The sequence below is a fragment of the Lathyrus oleraceus genome, chromosome 5 (assembly GCF_024323335.1).
Source record: "Lathyrus oleraceus cultivar Zhongwan6 chromosome 5, CAAS_Psat_ZW6_1.0, whole genome shotgun sequence".
Classification (NCBI taxonomy): Eukaryota; Viridiplantae; Streptophyta; class Magnoliopsida; order Fabales; family Fabaceae; genus Lathyrus; species Lathyrus oleraceus.
The window spans coordinates 108,999,636-109,026,379 of record NC_066583.1 but is presented as its reverse complement, the minus strand read 5'-3'; the positions used below and the strand labels follow the sequence as shown (position 1 = coordinate 109,026,379).

The window sequence follows — 26,744 nt, the reverse complement described above, 5'->3', positions numbered from 1 at the left end:
GCTGAAGCCTGTGTGTTGAATAAAGGGGGGCATATGGCTATTGGGCCAAAACCCCTAGACAAACCAACTTTGTCCAAAAGGAACGTCGACATGCAGCGTCTGGACTGCATTTACGACAGTGAACCTTTAGGGTTCGAGAAAGACCCAAAGGCACCAGAGAAAATCCAACCAAAAGACCCCTTGGAAGAAGTCGACCTTGGCGAGAATGGCGAGAAAAGGCCAACATATATAAGCGCCAACATCGACAACGAACTAAAGTCTGAGGTAATATCCATACTTAAAGAATTTAGAGATTGTTTTGCTTGGGATTATAATGAAGTGCCTGGTTTAAGTAGAGATTTGGTCGAGTTAAAGCTGCCCATAAAAGCTGGAAGAAAGCCAATGAAGCAGACGCCCAGGCATTTCGCCCCAGAGATCATGGCAAAGATAAAAACAGAAGTAGAAAGACTCCTGAAAAGCAAGTTTATTCAAACTGCAAGGTATGTCGAATGGTTGGCCAATATTGTGCCAGTCATAAAGAAAAATGGGTCTTTAAGAGTATGCATTGATTTTAGGGATCTAAATGCTGCCACCCCAAAAGATGAATATGCCATGCTCGTGGCTGAGATGCTGGTCGATTCGGCCGCTGGTTTTGAATATTTAAGCATGTTAGATGGTTATGCTGGATATAACCAAATTTTTATTGTAGAAGAAGACGTTCCAAAGACGGCGTTTTGATGTCCAGGAGCCTTAGGGACATATGAGTGGGTTGTCATGCCATTCGGTCTGAAAAATGCCGGAGCAACATACCAGAGGGTAATGAACTCAATGTTCCATGATTTCATTGAAGATTTCATGCAAGTCTACATTGATGACATTGTGATAAAGTCCAATGGTCAACATACTCACGCCGAACGTCTTCGAAAAGCCTTTCTGAGGATGAGGAAATATGGATTAAAAATGAATCCATTAAAATGCGCTTTTTGTGTGCAGGAAGGCGACTTCCTTGGTTTTGTGGTGCATAAAAAGGGTATTGAAGTAAACCAAAGCAAAACAAAAGCCATTATGGACGTCAAGCCTCCGTCGACCAAAAAGAAGCTGCAATCTTTTTTGGGAAAAATAAATTTTCTTAGAAGATTCATATCAAATCTAAGTGGCAAAACAAAAGCGTTCTCCCCACTACTTTGACTGAAGAACGAAAATTTCAAATGCCAGGATGCACACCAAGAGGCTTTCGACAAAATCAAAGAGTATTTGACTAGGCCTCCAGTATTGGCCCCTCATGTTAGGCATAGGCCAATGAGACTGTATATTGCAGCCTCAGAATTGACTATAGGAAGTATGTTAGTCCAAGAGGATGAAAAATGCGTCGAAAGACCTGTGTATTACCTTAGTCGAGTGCTTAACGATCCTGAAACTAGGTATAGTGATATAGAAAAATATGTTTATGCCTGTATTCTCTTGTACGAAATTAAAGCAATATATCAAGCCTGTTGATGTGTACATATCTTCCCACTTTGATATTATTAAACACATGTTATCTAAACCAATTTTGCATAGTCGAATTGGAAAATGGGCTTTAGCATTAACAGAATACTCCCTGACATACGTACCCTTGAAAGCGATGAAAGGGAAGGTAGTAGCATACTTTCTTGTCGACCATTCAATGGTCGAAATGGCGCAGAATTACGTAGATTTAGCACCATGGAGGATATACTTCGATGGGTCAAGACATAAGCATGGATATGGGATAGGAGGAGTCATAATTTCTCCAGATGGAATTCCAGCAGAGTTCAAATACAAAATCGAAGGGATATGCACCAATAATGAAGCAGAGTATGAGTCACTGATCACCGGACTTGAACTACTGCTAGAATTGGGGGCAAGGAATGTCGAAATTATGGGAGATTCGGAGTTAGTGCTTAAACAAGCATCGAAAGAGTATAGGTGTGTTAAAGAAAATCTGATCATGTACTTCGTGGTCACCATCAGACTACTCAAGAGGTTTGAGCAAGTCAATCTCCAACACATACCACAGCTAGAAAACCAAAGAGAAAATGATTTGGCGCAGGAGGCTTCAGGGTACAAAACGTCGAAAGACCAGGACGAAGAGATCCAAGTACGAGCGACAATGTTGTCACCGTCAGATTTGGCGATCGTGAAGTTGGGGGCAGTAGATAAAAATCATTTTGAAATTCTGGCTGTCGACGACGAGAGAGGGAGTGATTGGCATAAACCGCTAGTTGATTACTTACGTAATCCCATGGGGTCGACAGACCGAAAGATAAAGTATAGGGCCCTTAGCTACGTCTTGATAAATGATGAATTATTCAAAAAGACAGTCGAAGGAGTGTTATTAAAATACCTGGGGGGAAGTGAGGCATACGTGGCTGTGTCGAGCATAGATAGCGGGGCGTGTGGGGCACATCAAGCAGGTTTGAAGATGAAGTGGTTCTTGATGTGTTCAGGAGTTTATTGGCCTTCAATGCTGAAAGATTGCATTGAATTTGCTAAAGGCTGTCAAGAATGCCAAGTGCATGGGGGCATACAGCATGTGCCTGCAAGCGAGCTATACACAATTGTTAAACCCTAGCCATTTCGAGGATGGGCTTTCGACGTTATAGGAGAAATAAAGCCAACCTCGTCGAAACAACAAAGGTATGTGTTAGTCGGTATCGACTATTTCACAAAATGGGTTAAGGTCGTAGCATTAATAAATGTGGACCAAGAAGCTGTGATAGACTTTGTCCAGAGTTACATCATTTGCAGATTTGGCATCCCAAAAACTATCACAACCGACCAGGGGTCAGTTTTCACTGGTCGAAAAGTGCAAGAATTTGCAAAAGAAATGGGAATCAAGTTACTGACATCTACCCCCTATTACGCACAGGCGAATGACCAAGTCGAAGCTGCTAATAAGGTGATCATCAGCCTAATAAAGAAACACATAGGAAAGAAGCCAAGAAATTGGCATAAGACGTTAGACCAAGCCTTGTGGGCATGTCGAACGTCACCAAAAGAAGCAACTGGAACAACCCAATTTCGACTGGCTTATGGGCATGACGCAGTATTGCCAGTAGAAATTCAGGTCCAGGCGGTCAGGACCCAAAGGCAGTATGAAATACCTTCAGAAGATTACTGGAGTATGATAACAGACGAATTAGTCGACGTAGACGAAGAAAGAATGTTAGCATTAGACTCTCTATAAAGACAGAAAGAGAAAGTCGCCCAAGCCTACAAAAAAAGGGTGAAAGGGAAAGTGTTTGCTGTCGACGACCTGGTTTGGAGGGTGATCCTGCCTATGGACAGAAATGATAGAGTTTTGGGTAAGTGGTCCCCAAATTGGGAAGGATCGTTTAAGGTTCTGCAGGCCTTTTCTAACAACGCCTACGAGGTCGAAGAGTTGGCACCAGACAGGCGAATTTTAAGGGTGAACGGTAAGTACTTGAAAAAATATAGGCCTCTCCTTCAAGAGGTCAAAATTATGGCAGACTAAATATTGGTCGAAAGAATAAGGTTGGAGATAATTATGTTAGAAACCAGCTGCAAAGGCACAGAAAATAAATATACAGTGTTAAAGATAAGAAAGATAACATTAATGTGGCAAGAAGCCATTGTTTAAATATTACAAAAAACTCGTACAATCAATAAAAACGGTCAAAGCTGGCCGAATTTGGATTGGAAAGATTTAAGTTCAAAATTATAGTGCAAAGACACAGGCTCCAAGGTGTCGGCATGGGCTTTGAGCTCTTCAAGCTTCCCTTCGACGGCCATAAGCTCTTCAGCAACCGCTAAAGCATCACTGGTGGTTTGCTCCACGGTGTCCTGGGCAGGTTTTAACACTTCGTCGACAAAACGTAACTCCTCATGGGTAATCGACTCCAATTCACCATCCAAAGGGGCAATTTGACGCCGAAGGGCATCAATTTATTGACGTATCTCAGTGGCCCGTGTTTGTTTGGAGGTCAATTCTGTCTTTCGCTCCTCCATAGCCCTTAACATACTGGTGACTTCCGCGTCGGCGTGCGTCACCAACTTCCATTTCTCTTTCACAGAGGCCTCAGTAGCAGCAATTTGGTGCTCAGTGTCCCGGACGCTGTCGATGTGGCGCAGCATGGGAACCAAGATTTGTTCCAGAGCCGCCATTGCACGTTTGGCATAATCAGAGAGTTGAAGATCCTTTAGTTGAGCAAGCACGCTCAAGATCTCTGGACCGACAGCAGGTTCATGCATGAGCACGAAAGGAAGGTCAGAATTCAAGAGGTGCATGCGGATTTTTTCCATGAGAGCCTTAGTCTTCGTCGCCTCAGGGCCCATTTTGCCAGAATGGAATTGCTTAGAGTCTGAAGAAACATCACGCGATTTCACCAGATTGCGGAGTCTGGCAATTGCCTCTAAAGCAGAAGGCTTGATTGCCAGCCCCGGGAAGGTCGAAGGAGAAGCTGCTGGCGGAGAAGTAATTTGAGGGGGAGAAGTAGTCGACAACGGAGTAGCCTGGGAGGACTATTATTTGTTGGTGTCGACACCGACTGGCTCCCGTGGATCCTACAAGGAAGCTGAAGAGAGACTCGAGTCAGAATTAGTCGAACTGGAGTCCAGATGCGTCGCAGGACTAGTGACCGAGTCAGATTCACTGTCACTAATCTGGAGAGGAAATTCAATGGACTCACCAGCGGTGTCGACAGATTGAAAGGGGTGAGCTGGAGAAGAAACCGGCGACGCGGGAGTATAGTCAGTGACAGGTTTAGTCGGCTCAGTAGAGGCATCAGTCTGCAAAAAGAAAAATGTGTAAGAGAAGCACAACAAAAATCCAAAGAAATAAATAGGGAAATGGGTAAATACATGTGGCGATGCAGGGGACACTGCATCCTGATCTGTGTGCCCCAAGGCAGTAGCGGGGGATAGACCAGTCAACGGTGAAGGGACCATACTAAGGATGGAAGTGTCGACCACAAGGGTGTCGGCATCTTCAAGAAGAACCTCTGAAGGAGGCATTGTATGGTGCCTCTTCTTTTTGTCGCCACTCTTGGAAGGAGAGTCATGTTTCTTCCTCTTGTGGCCATGGTGGCTTTTGGATTTATGCTGGGAGGTGTGCTGAAGACACGAAGAGAGGTTATAAGCAGATAGTCTAGCCAGAAGAGCAGACAAGCCGACAAGAAATACCTCAGAGCCTGTGGGAGCAGAGCATTTGTGTTTCTTGGATTTTTTGGAGTGAAAGGAGACAGTAGGTTCTGTTGAACGTGGTTGACCCTGCACATAAGTGAGACATTAGCGACCATGTAATATTTCCCTTAAGAAGGCATAAGAGCGAATAGAAATGCTTCAGAGAGGGGCATACAGAAGAACTGGGTTTCCTCAAGACTTGAGCAATAAGGCGCCCATCACCGTCAGAAGATTGCTCAGGAACAACTTGCAAGAAGGGAAAAGATGGCTAAGAATAAAAGTAAGGGTCAAAGGAAATAGTAATTCAGCCAGAGTCGAAGGAGTAGGTTGGTCAGCAGATGCAGAACCTGCAGGATTTAGAGGGAGCGCTGCAAATAAATAAAAGAAACGCAAGTGAGCGACGAAGTCCAATTAGAAGGGAGTGTTAAAATTTCCAGAAAAGCGTTACCAAGTTGCGTGGTTTCAAACACGCTAGCATATTGAGGATCAATATGAAGCGGCCCTGAGTATTCAGGCAGATAATACTTCGTTGGGACCACTCTGTCGGATTTTCTCTTTTTAGAGGCGTTCTGTATGTACGAAATGGGACAATAGAACCACACTGGAACCAAATGACCAAAGGCCAAAGCCAATGGACTAGATGGCAGAGGAGGGAATTTGAGTTTTCCGAAGTGAAGGGCGTAAAGATATTTGTCTTTCACGTAACCAGGGATTTTGAGTTTTGAAAGTTGGTCGGTTACTTTCACTTTTAGTTCAACCGCAGCCTCCCAGATGGTCCCACGAAGATTATCTGGTCGATACACAACTTGGAAATAATTCTGGAAAGCACAAATTTGTTTGACATGGATGAAATTCTGGTGTAGTCAGAATTCAGATGTTCTACTCCAAGTCATGACATCTGATCTAACATTGTAATTAATACAGCAAGATAGTTATTAACCACTGTACTAATATGCACACGTTCACAGATGTCACGACATCTCATTCTATGTCACCCTAGAATGGATGAACACCTGGATCTGTGCATCAGGAAGAAAGACTCAACAGAGATCAATCCTAGGACTCACTTCTGTGGTTTTCTTGCACAGTTATCAGCATGATGTCTTACTGTTGATCTTGGACATCATTTGTTACATTGTTCCAGTGTGTTTGTCTTTTACTTGTATTTCCTGAATTAAAGGTTGAACACGTTAATCTAATTTCCACTTATTAGATTGCTAACAACTAGGCTATTTGTTAGGTTCATTGATTGTAGGTTAGTAGTTGGTTTCCTGGATTTTAGCTCAGCCGTTGAATCCCTGAAGAATAGCCTGAGAAAAATACTGAACCAGAAAAACCAATCATCCTGCACTTTAGCACCTGCTGTTGGGAATGAATGTCACAACATTCAGTTCGACATCCAGAACATATGCTGATTCTGTTATGTTCCTGGAAACGTACTGTGCTAAGTTTGCAGTACTGTAAAAGACCAACTAGTCTCTACTTCAGTATCAACCTTTAGTATCAACTGTCAAAACATCCAGTTTGACAGTTTCACAATGATCCTTCAGCCAGGTCTGTTATCCTTGAACAGAACAGACTTAACACAAATACTGAACTGAAATTAACTTGCCTATTATTCAGTATACGCTGTCACTGATGAATGTTACAACATTCTGATTGACATTCAAACAGAAGGCTATATACCAGGTCTGTTATCATCTTGATAAGCTGACTGGAATACCTGCTGAGTTATGACAGCAATAAAAACACATGCAGAAGGAAAACAAACACAGGAAATTGTTAACCCAGTTCAGTCCAACATGACCTACATCTGGGGGCTACCAAGCCAGGAAGAAGATCCACTATTAGCAGTATTAATTCAGAGTTAAACTCCCCCGTTTACAACTCTTCACTTAATCCCTACCCAATGCAATCTATACCTAGGAACTCCTAGATAGAAACCTCCAGTTTCCATTCCTATCACTACAAATATAATGTAATGTTAACACACCTTGAACTTGCTTCACAGCTTCATTCAAGAACAAAATCACTCTTGCCTACAGGCTTTGAGTTACAAATACTCTCAGCTTTGACCACTGAGAAACACATGGTAACCTTCCCACAGATTGGGAGGTTTACCTCACACACACCCCTAAAAATTCATTCTAGGAGGCTTACAAAAACTAGGTTACAATTAGCTATTTATAACCTAATCACCCAACTGGATTTGGGCCTTCAGAAATCGCAGCAGACTTGTTCTTTGCTGTTACAACTTCAGCAGAAAAATTCTGCTACAAACAAGGTCTTCAATCCTAAAATCTCTCCATATATATCTCCTTACTTTGAGCCTATATATCTTCTGATTGAGTCTTCAAGACCTCCACATGGGAGTTAGGATATTCACCAGATATCCTTGCTAATCCCAGAATATATACTGAATTAATTAATTCAGTTTTCTACACATGTACGATGTCACAGGCCTGATGTCATGACATCGTACATGACATGTTGGTCCAGATGTTGAACTTCTTCAACCCAACATATTAAAACAACAGAGATGATTACATTGTTTGTTTTACAAAATTAATGCCAATCCTAAGGATTTAACAATGGAGAGCCTTACATTTGGTCGACTTCGCCTGCAAACAAACAAAAGCCTCAGTTAATTCAGCAAGTTTGGCATCAGGATCACCAACATAAAGGGTAAAATAGGTCTGCCACCAATCATGGAATTCTTTGGTACAGTAGTAGGTTGGTCGAAAAGGAAGAGAAGGAAGACGTGGTCGGTTTTTCCAAATGTTTTCAAGTTCCTCTTCAACCTCGCTCCAAGGTTGGCCGCAGAGGATATTGGCAAGTAACCCTTGAGAGGAAAACAGAGATTTGGGGATGAATTGGCACAGGCCAAATTGTCTGGCCACAAGGTTAGGCTGATAAGCCACTAGGCCAGGATTGTTGCTGGCAGTCTCCGCCGACAAGAAGCGAGGAACCAAAAAACGCCTCCAAATGAGGAAGGATTCATTCATATGTTCCCCACCAGCCGGAGGGAAAGGTCTGGTGAGCCACTCAGGACCCTCAGTTCGACGGCTAAAAGGGGCCATAGAGGGTAGGAAATCGACACGAGTCAACATGATGTTGAAGATGAGTCGAAACACTTGAAGGTCTGGGAAATTCTTGTCGATGGGTGTCAAGGGGATCAACCGTTTCCAGATAAGATGTCGTTCCTCTGGGGACACGTAACCCTCCTCATTCCATAGGGGGCTACGTCTTTGGAGAAAGTGGCATTGAGCCACAATTGTAGAAACCAGAAAGGGCCATGGACCAATACGTTCTTCTTTCTGGAGTTCTCAGGGTCGAAGAGTCTAATCTGGCAGACAACCTCAGATAGAGACTCGTAGAGAGAGGCTAATATCAGTTGGCCCAAGGCAACGTCACGCTCTTGGTGCAATTGGGTCGCCAGGAGAGCAAAATGCTTAGCTACCTGCATAGACCTTGAGTAGAAAACAAAGCGGGACAGCCAAAGGGTCAAGAAAGCCACATGTTCCTCGTCGGTCACAGGGCCTGCAGAAGTGGCGTGATGATCAATAAAGTTATTGTATGTTGGTTTGCGAAAGTCACCAACGTCGAACCTCAAGGAAACTGGCGCTACAGCTTCGCAGTCGAAGACTTCTCCAGTCGGTCTCAAGCCAGTGATGACAGCAATGTCTAGAAGTGTTGGCGTGATCATGCCACACTTAGTATGGAAGGAGTTGGTCGAACTCTCCCAGAATTGAAGGGCGGCTAATAACATGCCAAAAGACTAGGGAGGCCCACAGCGGGCAATCTGTAAAAGGGTATAGATGTATGTCCTTTTCTAATGGTCGATTTTCTCCGTTTCCAACCGGTCCATCCAAGCACAAAACTTCAGACAATTCCTGGGAGGAGCGGTCCTGAGGTTCCTATCGACATATCGAAGGGAGAAGGGTTGTTGAGCAGAAATCACAGGTTCAGAAATATGACTGGCGGGAAAAAGGGAAGAGTCGTTTTTGGTAACCTCTGGGTGTCGGTTTTCTGGGAGAGGACCTACGAACGCTAAGGGTTCATTAGCCAGAGAGAGAGGAATCAATACCTGAGAACGCCAGATCTTTTTCTTTTCTTCTACCAATGGAGGCTCAGGAACATACTCCCTGCCATCAATATTTATGGGGCGCGTGAATTTAGCAGCAGAAGGTTTGTTAGAGCTTGCCATTGAAAGAACAGAGGGTTTCTTCGTTGTGGAGTAGAAAAGTTTTCACAAAAAAGGCAGAAGACAAGTGAATGCTGAATCAAGAGAGAAAAAAAGAGAAGAAGAAGAAAGAATGAGGGTTTTATAGCCCTTAAACCCTGAGCAAAGAAGAGGGAGCGGTTGAACTTCCATGGTCGACACGTATACCCATGTTCCCACGCCTACAGACACATGGAGGGGAGAAGGCAAGCGAAAAGGCAAACACGTTCAGTCATGAAGACGTGAAATGACGTAGACTTTATTTTGTGCGGCTCGAGGAGAAAAAGAAACGTTCGTCATGATTGTATGACGTCACCCACGTGGGGTAAACAGAGGTCCCACTAAGTAGAAGCGGAAACAGTAAGGGGTAAATCGACAGTTTGAGAGATGCCATCATCTCATCAACGTCGACAATCAAAAGTGGCATCTCTGGGAGGCATTTTGTTACCATGAAATATTTCTAAGGCATGCTGAAAGCATAATTAATGAAAGAGTCCTGTGAATGTGGGGGTCATACCCTACCAAAAGATAAAGAGATGTTGGAAGCAAGCAAGAAAGAAAAAAACAACAAACCAAAGGACGAAGCCGACGGGGAAAGTTGGCCCCGTCGACAGGCCATTCTGTCGACCGACGCAAGGTTTGAGACTTAAAGAATTATAGTCAAATGTGCAGAAGACAGCTTCGCCCTAACGTCTGGGCGGGAGAAATTTGAAATTCAAAATAAATAGCAGTTCCAAAAGGAATAAGAGCGCCATAATGTGGAGCAGTTAGCAAGATATGGGTGCGGCGGTTGTGCAGATCGTGTGACATAACATCTGCTAGTTTCTAGGAGTTTAGCTTATGAGTAGTTTCCTCTAGTTTAGTATAAATAGGAGTATCCCACAAGGGGCTCAAGGTGTTCACTTTGTACTAAGAAATCACTTGTAAGAAAACTTCCCATTCCTAGGGCGAGGAAGCAAGAGTTTTTCTGAGAGTGTTATGTACGTGAATCACCACATTTATTTCAATGCAACTTCCCTATTTTTCAATTGTTCCCATTGAACATTTTATCTTAATTTCTTTTACTTTTGAGTTATCATTTTACGTTGTCGTTTATGCTGTCGACACTGATTCTATTACGATAATAGAGTTCACCAAAAGCGTGCTCGTCGTATACCTCTTTTGAATGTTATAGCATTGTCGGTCACGAGTCACCTATAGGCGATAACATTGTCTAAAACCGTTCGTGTGGAAAAACCCTACGCTTGTTCGACACTTTGTTAGGAGCCGTTCCTCACAAAGTCATTCCGTCGAAGTTTGGACAAGCCTCACTTGCACTAGCACATGTCCTAGGATCAACTGGTCGATCCTACAAGTAACCCTACGTTTTAAAGCCTAGGGAGGACCAGCTGTTGTTTACCAAGTTCCACAGTAAACAGATGGAATCGAGAATGAATCACTTTCCTTATATTATTTCAAGCAGTATCAAATGTCTTAGAGTTTCTATGGAAGAATACCCATGATATTTTAGCTTATACTCGAGTTTGCACAAGACAAATAAAAAGAAGAATGTAGGGAAGAGAATTTGGAATATTATTCAAGATGATATATGTTTTTGTGTTGTGATTTTTGAATATATAATGATCTATTTATATGTTATGTTAGTGTTGTTTCACAAGGTTGCGACCTTTGTCGAAACAACACTCTTTCAGCAGCACTTTTACTAAAAGTTATATTGTTTTGCTTACATCGACACTTTTCAAGTGTTGCCTATTTTCATTATGCAACACTTTATGAAGTGTTGCCTATTTCGAAGTTCAAAATTCAAACATAAGCAACGACCAAAAAACAAGAGCAACGATCATTTTCAATATCTGGCGATTTGCCGCCATATGCTAGTTGTCGGAGCGCCAATGACAAAGCACTTCATGAAGTGCTCAAGTGCCCACTCAAGCTGCCACTAGCACCTCTACACCCACTATAGCGGTAAATTCATGATCATCAAGTTATGGATAAGCTAGATGTCAATAAAACAAGAGTCGCCACCGTGTTTTTATTATTTCCAAGGGAAAAGGGAAAAGTACGAACAAAACCCAAAAGATAAGAAGTTTTCAAATTAAAACTAATAAAATGCCAGAGATTACAGGTAAGGGGGTTGGTTACACAGAGGGAAGGTGTTAGCACCCAAAGTCTCCTAGGTACTCCTAGGGAGCCCTTTTTTGTGTGCATATGTGTTTTTGTACAAAATGATGTCTGCAATAAATAGAATGGGGGGATGAGAAAAGAATTTATTAATTATATTTTTTGTGTTTGACAAGACCTTCGACTTGTTCCTACGTACCAACATAAAAATGAGGGATCAAAACCTCGTAGTTCGTAGTAACAATTTCAAAGTGGATGCATTGCTTTTAACAAAATTTAAGTTTGAAAGGCACAAGGGCCTAGAAATGGTTTGACTGAGTGTTAGTTCTTTTTGGCTTTTGAAATTTTAAGTCAAGTATGGTTAAGTTCATTTACAAAGTTTGATTAAGAAAAATGAGTTAAGAAAAATGCAATGACATAAGGCCAAAGTTTCTAGTTCGCAAAATGCTCAAAGTTTAGAAAAAAACAAGCACAAGCAAAGAATATTTTAAAAGGAGGGAGAGATTTTGAAATTAAAGAAATGGGGAGGAGATGAAGAGACTAATCCTAAGCACAAATTTAAAAGTTGAGAATTGAAAAGATCTGACCAATGGGCTGCAATCCAATAGACAAGAATGTCATATAGAAACCCAAATTTCCCTTGGACTTTTAGAATCATACAACAATCAATACACAAACAGCAAGTTGAAGAGTAAGGCATCAAATAAAAATAGCCACATCCAAGCTTAACAACTCCATGATCTTCTTTAAGTTTTGCCCATGTAACAGATGACTTCAAAGGATGGCATAAGTCACATGTTCAAAATAACAGCTTCACAATGATCATGTTACAGATGAACTTAAATGGATCTTCAATGATGTATCAGATGAAGTTTCAATTCACAAACACTTGGTCTCATGAAATTTGGCATTGGCCAAGTCCTTTGCAAATGGAGTGTTTCCTAAATTCTAAGTCCAATTGTCTCAAATCAAACCAACAGTCCACACAAGATAGTTTTTAGGGTTCTTGTTCTTATTATGTATATTAAGGTCAAAAGAACACACAAACAATCACAATATACACAATCACAACATATCACAAAATATGGTCCAAGTGGACAAAGTGAAAATGACATTAACATAAAACAATTTGAATGGTATGAATAATGGCAAATGAATAGGGCTTAAAAATTAAAGTGCATTGAAATTAAATGACTTGTAATTAAATGTTAGTTGTTAGTGAGTTAGAAGTTAGTATTGCTTTTGCTTTTGTTTTGTTTAAGTCATTCTTTGGAGAACACTCAACCCACTTATCACAAGCATGGATCCTTGAACCAAGACATCTTCCAAAGGAAGGAAAAAAGGCCAAGTTTCCACACAATACCATGAAAGAGGGGAGACTTACAATCTCAATAACTAGAATGATATGCCTTTTGTTAGACGGTGTGGCTAGTGATCAAGAGGGGGGGGGGGTGAATAGATCACCTCTTTAAAATTAACGGATTTAACGTTTTATCAGAGTTTTCAAAAATGGCGGAAAAATCAGTCCCGAATCGACTTCCGTCTATTCTGAACCGCTACTAGAAAGCCGGACACACAAGTGTAATTGCTGGATTTTAATGAGAATGACAGAAACAATTCACACCAGAATTTTAACTAATTGAATGCACTTATCCTTAAAGTCTATTTCCAATGAATAAAATCTAGCTAACCGTTTTATCAAACAGTTGGTGTGTGTGTGATCGTTAATGAACAGCAATGGAGTTTGATTAAAGTTTTCTTTCCACTGCTGTCTTGAAAAAGAAGCAATCACCACACACTAACTGATATTGCGAAAACAGTTTGAAAAACGTAAAGAGGAGTAAGGTAAGAATACGATACGCAGAGATTTGGTAAGGAAGTTCCCCACGTCGTCCTCGCGTGTGGGTACGTCTCCCTCTCAATTTCAAATGAAATTGAGAACTTTGATTATCAATTATTGCCGAATCCGTTGATACAAGGTTTTGATACAAAGACAGAATTCTAAACTCTAAGAACCTCTTCTTGTATAAACCTTCACTTGATCTGAGCACGATCAAGATTTTCCTACACAAAGTTGCAAACAATTCACCGGTTCCACGACCTGCTTGCGAAATCCCCCGATCTCCAAACGCAACGCTGCGGCTGAATGTGTTCTGCAAATGTGACTCCCAAACCCTCAAGAACACTCTAGTTCTTGAAGGACAAACCAGTAGGTTTTTCCTAGAAACCCCCTTCAATCTTCGACTCAGCTAGATCCTCGATCGTTCCACTGCAAACCACAGCTAGATCCCTGATCGTACCACTGAACGTTATCTCGATGCTTCTTTAATCCAAAGAACAAGAATTGTTATGTGTAAATGTTCTTGAAGAAAAGTGATTGAGAAGATGAAGAAGATGAAGTCTCTTTCAGGTTTCTATGTGCTCTCAAACAATTGCTCCAACACTGCTTTTGATCTGTGTTCAATTGTTTTCCCTCAATGAATTCGTCATTTTGCACTGCTGTTGGAACCTGTCTTTTATATTCTGCAAAAACAGTTGCTGTTATACCACAAAACAGCTTTATGTATTGATACATGATAGTGTGCATTGATGCATACTGTAAGTAATGTAAATTTTGGTGAAATTTATTATTCATGTATCGATGCAAAAGTCGTGTGTATCGATGCAAGTGCTTATTACACTAGTATGTATCGATGCCTGGTGCGTATGTATTGATACACAGGCTGTTTCAATTTGTCATGTATCGATGCAGGGATCGTGTGTATCGATGCATAGAGTATTTTGTCTTCCATGTATTGATGCATGGCTCGTATGCATCGATGCATACTGAACAGAAAGGTTTTGTGATTTATTTCATGCTGTATGTATCGATGCAGAGGCTTTATGTATCGATGCTTACTGACATAAAATGCATTTTAATTGATATTTAAAGGGAAATATCAATGTAGGTTTATATGTACAGTTATGCAACAATATAGTGGGATGAAAAACATAATAAACACACATGTATCATGTAATGCAATGCACAACCAACATTTGGATGATGATCACACAATTTGCTATCATTAAAAATTAATTCAAGGTAAAGAATTCTCTCACAAACTCCCCCTTTTTGATGATGGCAAATTCTTGGCAAGATGTGTGATACTCCCCCTGAGTTTGTGCATATCTGCATTTTCTCCCCCTTTGTCAACATCAAAAAGAGGAAGAGACAAATTTATCAAGGTAGCATAGTGAAGCAAGACATGGCAAAAATGGATAACCGGCTATCAATCACAAAGAATGAAGCGTCAAGGTAAAGAATCATTCACAAAGAATGACGAATAAAGGCAATAACAAAAGAGATAAACAGAAATTGAAAAGCATTTTAATGGTACGGACGAGTTTAAGAGTTACATAAGCTAAACCATATATTGTGCAACAAAATGAAACTTGAGCAATATGAAATGAAATGCAGTGAGATGCAAGGATGGTGGGTTAATTTGGATTGTTGCCACCACAGGACTCTTCATCATGTCTGTCAGGATCTCGGTAGCTTGGCGGAGGCGGAGGAGGAGGCATTGTGTCTGGATTTTGGCCCATGAAGGAGTATTGCCGAAATCGGTTCTGAACTTCAATGCTTCTAAAGCTGTCCATAATCCCAGGATTTTCACGGCAGTCATCCATAAAGCCGGACATTTCGTTATAGAAAACCTGATGCCATTTAACCAAGTCTTGGTGCCAAGCGTGTTGATTGTGATACATCCGTGTATGCTCATCATGCCAGTCCCGATGCTCGTTGTGCCATTCAGATTGTTGAACATGCCAGTACCGTGCTTCTTCATGGCGTTCTTTATTGACAATTTCCATCTGTTGAAGCATACGAGTGATGTCCGCATTCGGTGTTGAGGCTGAAGTACCACCGGAGAATGGAGGGGCTGTAGGTTCAGGTACGTAGTTTGTGGGAGACCACCTTCGTGGCACCCACTCACCCCAACCAGTATTGGCCTCAGCTTGAGGCACATCTGTTTCAGGCGCATCCTGCATTTCTTCATCAGGCTGTTCTTCAGCAACATGGATGCGTTCCGAAGGCACGTCAAAGTTGTAAATTCTGGTTTTGGATTTTCTTTCGAAGAAATAGAAGCATTTGCGGTCTTTGTCCCACCTATATCCCATATGCGATAGAGTGGCAGAGTCAAACTCTTGAGCTGCCGATGGAGATAGGAGAGGAACAATAGGTATTGCAACTTTCCAATACTTAAGAATTTTCATTATTTGAGATGCATAACCTAGAGCCACATTCTTGGAGCTGTCTCGCACAAAAAATAGACGTTTAACAAAGTAGTTCGCCCAATTTAGGAGAACCTTGTTTTGCAGAATGTAGAGAAGATGTATGCTGGGCCTGTCCAACCGAGAGTGTCCACTGTTTGTTGGACGCAGAATGTGTGTGATAATCCAGTGAAGAATACGCGGAGTTTGCTTGATCATACCTGACGTGACGTGTTCGTCTTCACTCAACGGTCTATCAATCTTTAGAATAGAAGTTGTAAAGTCCTTCAGGTCAAATTCAGGATCAAAATGCAGGTCATGCCAACACTTGAAAACCATTGACGGAGGCGGCATTTGAAATACCGTTTCCCAATCAGAGGCTTCAAAGGTGTATGTTCTGACTCCGATAGAACACCGGAACATATAGCCTCTACCAGTTTGTAAACCAGCATAAAAGGCCCGGATGAAATCCTCATGATAGTCATCTTTTGTAGATAGAAAGGACCCAAGTCTTTGTGCATGTAAGAGTTCAACTACTTCATTTAAGTGCAGATGAACAGCATCTGTTTTATCAAAGATATGAGGTTTCATTACCAACCTGGCCTTGAAGGATTCCTCGAATTCAGTAACAACGGCAGGATGAAGAATGTCTAAGGCATTTGAAGGAACATCTGGTGGTTGCTGAGAAGTACCGGCTGCTTCCTTTCCCTTTCCTTTTCCTTTGGCTCTGGCTAGAATAGTGCGTGGAGGCATGGTGATTTGAGATTTGGGGTTTTACCACGTTTGTGAGAGAGAGTGAAGATGAGAAGGATTAGGGTTAGCCACTGGTTTTGGGGTTTTTGAGGGCAGATGAGATGAAGTAATGAGATAGGAAGTGATATGATTGGCTGATGTGTCGATGCATGAGAGAGAAAGAAATGCATTTAATGCAGATAGCATCAGTATGTATCGATGCAGATAGTCATGCGTCGATGCCTAGTATTCAAAATTGTCATGTGTATCGATACATGCGATGGGTGCGTCGATGCCAAGTGTTTACAATTGCCCTGTGTATCGATACATGCGATGGATGCATCGATACATCCTGAAGCAGTTTTTGAAAAAATTGAATTTTTGAATATATGGATCGACGCAGGCTTCGTTTGTGTCGATGCATACTGATGCTGAACCAGTTTTTAATGAATTTTAATGCAGTATGAATATGCATTATGCACTGTCATGATGATTATGCTCAACAGAGATTCAGAAGTTAAATTGTTAGTGTGCACACAATATGGACAGGAGTATATGCAGTCACATTTTGGATCAACTAGAGTAAGAACATTTGATGTAACATACACAATCACTTAGCAATAAGAAAATTGTAGAAAGGATTGATATTACCTCTGTTGGAGTACTCGTGTGATGGATAATTGACATCTAAAACAACTCTTATTAACCATGGTGAGTCATAATATAATTAAGAGATAACATGCTTATGACATCAATTGAGAAAGATCTAAGATTCCCAATTCGCGACGAATGTTGAAGAAAGGTTCCGTTGCCAATGGTTTAGTGAAAATATCAGTGAGCTGATTTTTGGAATCAACGTGCTCAAAGACAACGTCTTCTTTTTCAACATGGTCACGAAGGAAATGATGTCTAATCTCTATGTGTTTAGTGCGTGAGTGTAAAACAGGGTTTTTAGTAAGGTTTATTGCACTAGTGTTGTCACATTTTATAGGAATACGTTTGAGTTGAATGTTGAAGTCTTGTAGTTGCTGCTTCAGCCATAAAATCTGAGCGCAACAACTACCGGCTGCAACGTATTCTGCCTCTGCAGTTGACAAAGCCACAGAAACTTGCTTTTTGCTATGCCAACTAACCAAGGAGTTTGAAAACAGGTGACATGTACCACTTGTGCTCTTCCTATCTGATTTGCAGCCAGCAAAATCAGAATCGGAGTACCCTACTAAGCTACAATCACTTCCTTTGGAATACCAAAGCCCATATTTAGGTGTTCCGTGAAGGTATCTAAATATGCGCTTTACCGTTTTAAGGTGCGATTCCTTAGGATTTGATTGATAGCGTGCACACATACAAACACTAAACATTATGTCAGGTCTAGAAGCAGAAAGATACAAGAGAGATCCAATCATGCCTCTGAACCTTTTGACATCTACACACTTACCATGCTCATCCTTGTCCAGATTTCCGTTGGTAGGCATTGGGGTGTCAATCGATTTTGAGTCATTCATTCCAAAGCGCTTGAGTAATTCTCTGCAGTATTTTGTTTGACATACTGCTGTACCCTCATCAAGTTGCTTTATTTGCAGTCCTAGGAAGTAGTTCAGCTCCCCCATTAGACTCATCTCAAATTCACCCTGCATAACCTTAGAAAATTCTTCGACCAAGTGTATGTTAGTTGAACCAAATATGATATCGTCGACATAAACTTGAACTAAAAGAATGTGCTTCCCTTTGTGTTTAATAAAGAGTGTATTGTCCACTTTACCTCTTGAATATCCATGATCAATTAGGAATTTGCTAAGCCTTTCATACCAAACCCGAGGGGCTTGTTTAAGACCATACAAAGCTCGTTTTAATTTGTAAACATGATCTGGATTTTCAGCATTTTCAAACCCGGGAGGTTGTGAAACATATACTTCTTCATTTATGACACCATTAAGAAAGGCACTCTTTACGTCCATTTGGTAAAGCTTAAAATCCTTAGAACACGCATAGGCAAGCAAAAGACGTATAGCTTCGAGGCGAGCAACTGGAGCATAAGTTTCCTCATAGTCTATGCCCTCTTCTTGGTTATATCCTTGTGCTACTAAACGTGCCTTGTTCCTAGTAATCACTCCGTTTTCATCAAGCTTGTTTCTAAAAACCCACTTAGTGCCTATGATATGATGATCTCGCGGACGAGGGACAAGTTCCCAAACGTCATTTCTTTTAAATTGATTAAGCTCTTCTTGCATGGCCATTAGCCAAAATTCATCAATCAAGGCCTCTTTGGCATTTTTAGGCTCTACTTGTGAAACAAACGCGAAGTGAGAACAAAAGTTACTTATCTTAGACCGGGTCATTACTCCTTTTGAAATGTCTCCCAAAATGTTGTCAATGGGATGGTCTTTTGAGGATTTCCAAGCTGTTGGAAGATCATTCACTTCAGCTGTCTTTTCTTCCTCAATTTCTTCATGACTTGTATGTTCCTCCTTCTCATGGGCAGCTGTTTTGGACTGATCAGTTTCCTTAACAGCTTCCTTGAGTATGTCTTCTGTAGATACACCTGCGTCATCAAAAGAAATACCTTTTCCGACATTTTTCGGATAAGACTCATCAAAGGAAACATGAACCGATTCTTCAACAGTAAGTAAACGCTTATTATACACTCTATATGCTTTACTTGACATTGAGTAACCAAGAAAAATACCTTCATCCGCTTTTGCATCAAACTTCCCAATGTTTTCCTTACCGTTATTCAAAACAAAACATTTACAACCGAATACGTGAAGATGTGACAAGTTTGGTTTTCTTCCTTTCAAAAGTTCATAAGGAGTTTTGTTTAAAATAGGGCGAATTGAGATTCTGTTTAGAACATAACAGGCTGTGCTAACAGCATCGGCCCAAAAGTATTTTGGTAATCCACCCTCATTAAGCATTGTTCTTGCCAACTCCTCTAAAACACGATTTTTACGCTCCACAACGCCATTTTGTTGTGGAGTGCGAGGAGCTGAAAAGTTATGCTCAATGCCATACTTGTCACAAAACTTCTCAAAGTGGTAATTTTGAAACTCACCACCATGATCACTACGAATTGTAACTATTTTGGAATTCATTTTGTTTTGGGACAGATTTGCAAAATTTTTAAAAGCAGAAAAAGTTTCGTCTTTGCTATGAAGGAATATAGTCCAAGTGAATCTAGAGTAGTCATCAACTATTACAAAGCCATAGTAATTTCCACCTAGGCTCTTTGTCCTAGAAGGTCCAAAGAGGTCCATATGGAGAAGCTCAAGGGGTCGTGAAGTTGAAATTACATTTTTAGATTTAAAGGACACCCTTGTTTGCTTTCCCATTTGGCACGCATCACATAGGTGGTCTTTTGAAAATCTTATTTTTGGTAGACCGACTACTAGATCCTTAGACACAACCTTATTGAGCAAATCGAAATTAACATGCGCTAAACGTCTATGCCAAAGCCAAGAATCATCATTCAAGGTGACTAGACATTTAGTACTTGTTAAAGGTACATCAAACAAGTCAAGCATATAGATGTTGTTTACTCTTACACCCTTAAACACAATGTTTTGTTCAACATGTTCAATTATGCAGCAAGTTTTTGTAAACGACACTTTATAGCCCATGTCGCATAGTTGACTTATGCTTAACAAATTGTGTTTAAGTCCCTCAACTAAATGGACATTTGAAATAGTAGTGGTGGAGGGATTACCTACACTACCTTTGCCGAGTATAGCTCCTTTGTTGTTGTCTCCATAAGTGACATATCCCTTCTTCTTTGCCTTGAAGTCTATAAAGAGCGATATGTCACCGGTCATGTGCCTCGAGCAGCCGCTGTCAAGAAACCACCTTCTATCTGCGGAGGCAAGGCACTCATCCTACAACATCAAAAGAGAGAAGTTGGTACCCAATTTTCATTGGGTCCAAGTGGGTAAGTGCTAACATGGTTGCCTTTTGGCTTCCATTGATAAATGCCTTTAGGGACAAGAAATCTCCTAAATTTGCATTTTTCAATGGTATGGCCAGCATGGTAACAATAATGACATAAACCATGATGATGTGTTTGTTGTTTCTTGTTCATTGAATCCTTTAGAATAAAAGAGTATTTTGCATATGGAGGATTCAATGACTTCTTAAACAACTTGGGGTCAACGGCATAAGTAACTTTAGGTTGTAGCGCTTTCTCTAATTTGACCTTAAGAGTGTTTACCTCTTTTTGCCAAATATAACAAGCGTCACAATACCTAACTCTACTACATCCGTCAATATCAATAGTTTTTGAATTTTCTGCAATACTAGTTTTCAATGCTTCTAAATCAATTTCAGCTTTGTTTACTTTACCTTCCAAAAAAGAGAAAATATGTTTGTCGGAAGATAGTCTTTTAAAAGCATCTACAACTTCGTTATGCAGTTTTTCAAAAGCTATTTTTAGTTCCGAAAAAGACATAGAGGAGAAATTATTGTAGTAGGCTTGTTTTACCTTTTTGTCATTGTTTTTCTTCTTGTGGTAGGACAGATTTTTTGTGTGAGCCATAAGGCACAGATTTGCAGCTTCATCATCATCACTTGAGCTTTGTGTGCTTGATGAATCACTATCACTTTCCCATGCAATATACGCTCTTCTTTGTTTGCTGTACCCTTTTGGCGAATCTTTTCTTTGATCCTTATACTTCATAGGGCAGTCCGTTTTATAGTGTCCGGATTTACCACAATTAAAACAGGATCCTCTTCCTCTACTCTTCTTGTTCTCTTCTTGTTTCGAATTTGTAGATTATTTTCGAAACTTCATGAGATTTTTGTCGGAATGCTTGACTCCATTCTTTCGAATGAACCTATTGTATCTCCTTACAAACAGTCCCATTTCTTCATCATCCGAGTCTTTGTCACTACTTGAATCATTGTCGCTTTGCTCTTTTCGTGAGGACTTAGAGCTAGAGGCCACAAGAGCTATTGGCTTCTTCTCTCCCTCTTTGTCTCTTTTCTTCTCCTTTTCCTTTTTACTTTTATTCTCATATTTTTCAAGACTTTCCAAAGCTTGTTGATGTTCTTCCAGCTTTCCAAATAGAGTTGTAATCGTAAGTCTTGTAAGATCGTTGGCTTCCTTGATTGCTATAACTTTAGGTTGCCACTCCCTGCTAAGACACCTGAGAATTTTATTAGTAGCAATTTCATTGGAAATAGGTTTTCCAAGAGCATTCAATCGGTTAGTTAGATGAGTGAATCTCTTTTGCATGTCGGAGATGGATTCTCCTTGTTTCATGCGAAAGAGCTCAAATTCTTGATTGAGTGTGTTAATGCGGGACTGTTTTACTTCAGTAGTACCCTCATGGGCAACTTCTAAAGCGTCCCACATTTCTTTAGCTGTCGTGCAATGGGATACTCGATAATACTCATCAACACCAAGTGCTGAAATTAACATGTTTCGAGCTCTCCAATCACACGACCACTTTTTCTCATCTTTCTCATTCCAATCATCTTCTGGTTTAGGTACTATGGCGCCAGCCGCATTTGTCATAGTGATTTGAAACGGACCGTTTTCAATGGCAGCCCATACTAACCTATCCACAGAATTTATATGAACTCGCATGCAGTCTTTCCAGTAGCCATAGTTTTCACCATTGAAAATAGGCGCTCTATTATACGCCCCCTTTGGTTCAGAATCCATACTGTTACAGGCAGCCACAGAGCACCAGCGAACCGGCGCTCTGATACCACTTGTTAGACGGTGTGGCTAGTGATCGAGAGGGGGGGGGGGGGGGGTGAATAGATCACCTCTTTAAAATTAACGGATTTAACGTTTTATCAGAGTTTTCAAAAATGGCGGAAAAATCAGTCCCGAATCGACTTCCGTCTATTCTGAACCGCTACTAGAAAGCCGGACACACAAGTGTAATTGTTGGATTTTAATGAGAATGACAGAAACAATTCACACCAGAATTTTAACTAATTGAATGCACTTATCCTTAAAGTCTATTTCCAATGAATAAAATCTAGCTAACCGTTTTATCAAACAGTTGGTGTGTGTGTGATCGTTAATGAACAGCAATGGAGTTTGATTAAAGTTTTCTTGCCACTGCTGTCTTGAAAAAGAAGCAATCACCACACACTAACTGATATTGCGAAAACAGTTTGAAAAACGTAAAGAGGAGTAAGGTAAGAATACGATACGCAGAGATTTGGTAAGGAAGTTCCCCACGTCGTCCTCGCGTGTGGGTACGTCTCCCTCTCAATTTCAAATGAAATTGAGAACTTTGATTATCAATTATTGCCGAATCCGTTGATACAAGGTTTTGATACAAAGACAGAATTCTAAACTCTAAGAACCTCTTCTTGTATAAACCTTCACTTGATCTGAGCACGATCAAGATTTTCCTGCACAAAGTTGCAAACAATTCACCGGTTCCACGACCTGCTTGCGAAATCCCCCGATCTCCAAACGCAACGCTGCGGCTGAATGTGTTCTGCAAATGTGACTCCCAAACCCTCAAGAACACTCCAGTTCTTGAAGGACAAACCAGTAGGTTTTTCCTAGAAACCCCCTTCAATCTTCGACTCAGTTAGATCCTCGATCGTTCCACTACAAACCACAGCTAGATCCTTGATCGTACCACTGAACGTTATCTCGATGCTTCTTTAATCCAAAGAACAAGAATTGTTATGTGTAAATGTTCTTGAAGAAAAGTGATTGAGAAGATGAAGAAGATGAAGTCTCTTTCAGGTTTCTATGTGCTCTCAAACAATTGCTCCAACACTGCTTTTGATCTGTGTTCAATTGTTTTCCCTCAATGAATTCGTCATTTTGCACTGCTGTTGGAACCTGTCTTTTATATTCTGCAAAAACAGTTGCTGTTATACCACAAAACAGCTTTATGTATTGATACATGATAGTGTGCATCGATGCATACTGTAAGTAATGTAAATTTTGGTGAAATTTATTATTCATGTATCGATGCAAAAGTCGTGTGTATCGATGCAAGTGCTTATTACACTAGTATGTATCGATGCCTGGTGCGTATGTATTGATACACAGGCTGTTTCAATTTGTCATGTATCGATGCAGGGATCGTGTGTATCGATGCATAGAGTATTTTGTCTTCCATGTATTGATGCATGGCTCGTATGCATCGATGCATACTGAACAGAAAGGTTTTGTGATTTATTTCATGCTGTATGTATCGATGCAGAGGCTTTATGTATCGATGCTTACTGACATAAAATGCATTTTAATTGATATTTAAAGGGAAATATCAATGTAGGTTTATATGTACAGTTATGCAACAATATAGTGGGATGAAAAACATAATAAACACACATGTATCATGTAATGCAATGCACAACCAACATTTGGATGATGATCACACAATTTGCTATCATTAAAAATTAATTCAAGGTAAAGAATTCTCTCACACCTTTTTGTGTCAAAATTTAGCGATATGTTAAGCAATCGTAATTGGACTTATGTAGAAGTGATAACACTGAAATTTACCGTATTTTCGACTCAGATTTCACATGCATTCTAGTTGTTTTATTATCATTTTGTTGTGTTATTGCTATGTTTTCCTTTGTTTTCAGGTTTTTACTTTAATCGGAGCCCTGATCGAGAAAAGGAGTGAAAAAGAGCCAAAAACCCTAAAATTCAACATTTTGCACTTGTGGCCTACCCCATGGCTGGCGCCATAGACCTTGCCATGACGTGTCCAAGCTCAACTTCCCTCAACTCCCACGTTCCCCACTACCTCCACTAAGGCGCCTCAGATTGGCCTTGTGGCGGGCGCCATGGCCTTGTGGCGGGCGCCACAAGAGGAATGTTTTTCCCTCCCATTTTTAAGTTGAAGCGCATCCTTGTCATTTCCATCTTTTTACTTGCTTATAAATAGAAACTCGAAATCACTTTTACAATCATCCAAACTTAGAGCAGAGGCAAACTCAGAGCAACTTTGTTTCACTTAGGCATATATTCAGTATTTTAAAATGGTAATCGCTTCGCATTGGAGTGTTACCACAATTGTGTAATCGAGTATGTGATAGAGTCTATAATCGAGTTTGGAGCACTTTGGAAGGAAGTTAATCCTGCCGCCCCTTTCATTTCCGCTTTGCAATTTATTCAACCCTCCGATTGGAGCAGGTTTTTATTACTTGTCTTTATCTTATTTATTTTCTCGCACTCGCTTTAAATTATTTATTTTCTCGCACTCGCTTTACTTTATTTATTTCTCGCACTCGCTTTAAATTATTTATTTCCTCGCACTCGCTTTACTTTAATTTATTTCTCGCACTCGCTTTAAATTATTTATTTCTCGCACTCGCTTTAATTTATTTATTTTCCGCACTCGCACTACTTTTATTTACTTTCCGCACTCGCACTACTTTTATTTATTTTAATGCACTTTTACTTTACCATGTCTCACTAAATTTATAAGGTTAGAATGTAAGGATCATAATTGAACCGATAATCCATACAATTGTTCGTAGAAACACTTAAGGGCTATTTTAACTTTCAACTTGAGTTTTCCCGCACTTCAATTCCGTTGGGTAAGATCGAAAGCCGTCAAACGTCTTTTTAAACTTAATTGTTTTTAACTATTTCAAAAACAGCGAAAGCGCTTTGTTTAGTTCATTAAGAGATTCTAACATTAAGAAGAAAAGAGATTTTAAAACTATTTTTGGACGCGTTTATAAGTTTAGAGTCTGGTTCGTGAGAACCTCTTTTGGTTAAGAAATCCAGGTTATAATACTTTTCAACTTAGTTAAGATACTATATTTCTTAAAAATAGGTTTACTACTCTAATGCAATGCACGCCTTTTTATAAGTGACAATAAGAGGGTTTGATTATGAAGTACAACTCGGTTCTGAATACGCGAAAGCGACAGTTCCTGTTAAATTAGTTCTTTTCAAAGTAGGAATCATTGCCCATAAGTAGTTCTATTAGCAAGTACTTGGATTATTAATTGATTATGTGAATTACATTCGACCCTGTCTTTATTAATTAAATCTATTTCAACACTTTACTTTTTTATTGCACACTCCAAAAATACCTATTTTGATTGCCTTTGATAAACACCATAACAATAGATAACGATAGATTGACACTTGGTCTCTGTGGATTCGACAATCTTTTATATTACTCTGACGCGTTCGTATACTTGCGAAACACCGCATCAAGTTTTTGGTGCCGTTGCCGGGGACCAATTTCGTCAAATTTCATTTTCCTGTTGTTATATCGTTTAGACTTAGGCTATTTCCCGCCGGTCAATGCGAAGAACTCGCAGCACCGGAAGTTTAAGCTTAGTATACCCTCTGGCGAAACCTGAACGTTACGCTCGCGCACGTTTATTATTTCATAGAATTAAGAGAGCTATGGCCGAAGATCAAAACCAAAGACCTCTTAAAGATTTCGCTCAACCATCTAATGAAGAACCTAGTTCTAGTATAGTAAACCCAACCATCCCTGTTGCAACTAGTGCAACAGAGACAATTCGCAGGTCGCGCTACTGAGAACCCAAACCAACATTTAAAAATATTTCTTCAATTAACAGACACTTTTAAAACCAATGGAGCTTCTCCTGAGGCAATACGTTTAAGACTATTTGATTTTTCCCTTAGAGATAAAGCCCTATCATGGTTAGATTCCCTTCCACCCAATTCCATTACGACTTGGGATAACCTTAGAAGAGTATTCCTTGCTAGATATTTTCCCCCGAGTAAGACCGCCATTCTTCGAAACCATATAACTAGATTTACCCAAAACCAAGGAGAATCATTGTTCGAAGCTTGGGAGAGATATAAAGAGTTGTTACGAGCATACCCACATCATGGTTTAGAAAATTGGTTAATCATTCAAACCTTCTATAATGGACTTCATTATAACACAAAGATGACCATCGACGCTGCCGCAGGAGGTGCTATGATGAACAAACCTTATCCTGAAGCTAGTGCCCTCATCGAAGATATCGCTCAAAACCATCAATCATGGGGAGTCGAACGAGCGACAGTTGAGAAGAAGGAAGCCCAAGGAGGAGTGCATGAACTAAGCTCTATAGACATGATGCAAGCTAAAATGGACGCATTAGCCCTCAAAGTCGAGCATATGTGCATAAACCCGAATACTGTAGCCGCAGTTTCGTCGGATTGTGAGATATGTGGGACCAAAGGACACCAATCAGCAGAATGCAGTCTATTAAACGAAACCCACTCTGAGCAAGTGAACTACACCCAAGGGAACCCATACTCGAATACCTATAACCCTGGATGGAGGAATCACCCGAACTTCTCCTATAAAAACAATAA

At 40.4% G+C, this 26,744-nt stretch overlaps 1 non-coding gene across 1 annotated transcript; it reads right to left on the bottom strand.

The window, feature by feature from the left end:
• Positions 1-26,169: 26,169 nt before the first annotated feature.
• LOC127088811 (small nucleolar RNA R71) lies at positions 26,170-26,276 on the bottom strand. Its single transcript, XR_007790627.1, has one exon. It is a non-coding gene; the product is annotated as a small nucleolar RNA R71 (small nucleolar RNA).
• Between the last annotated feature and the right edge of the window lie 468 nt (positions 26,277-26,744).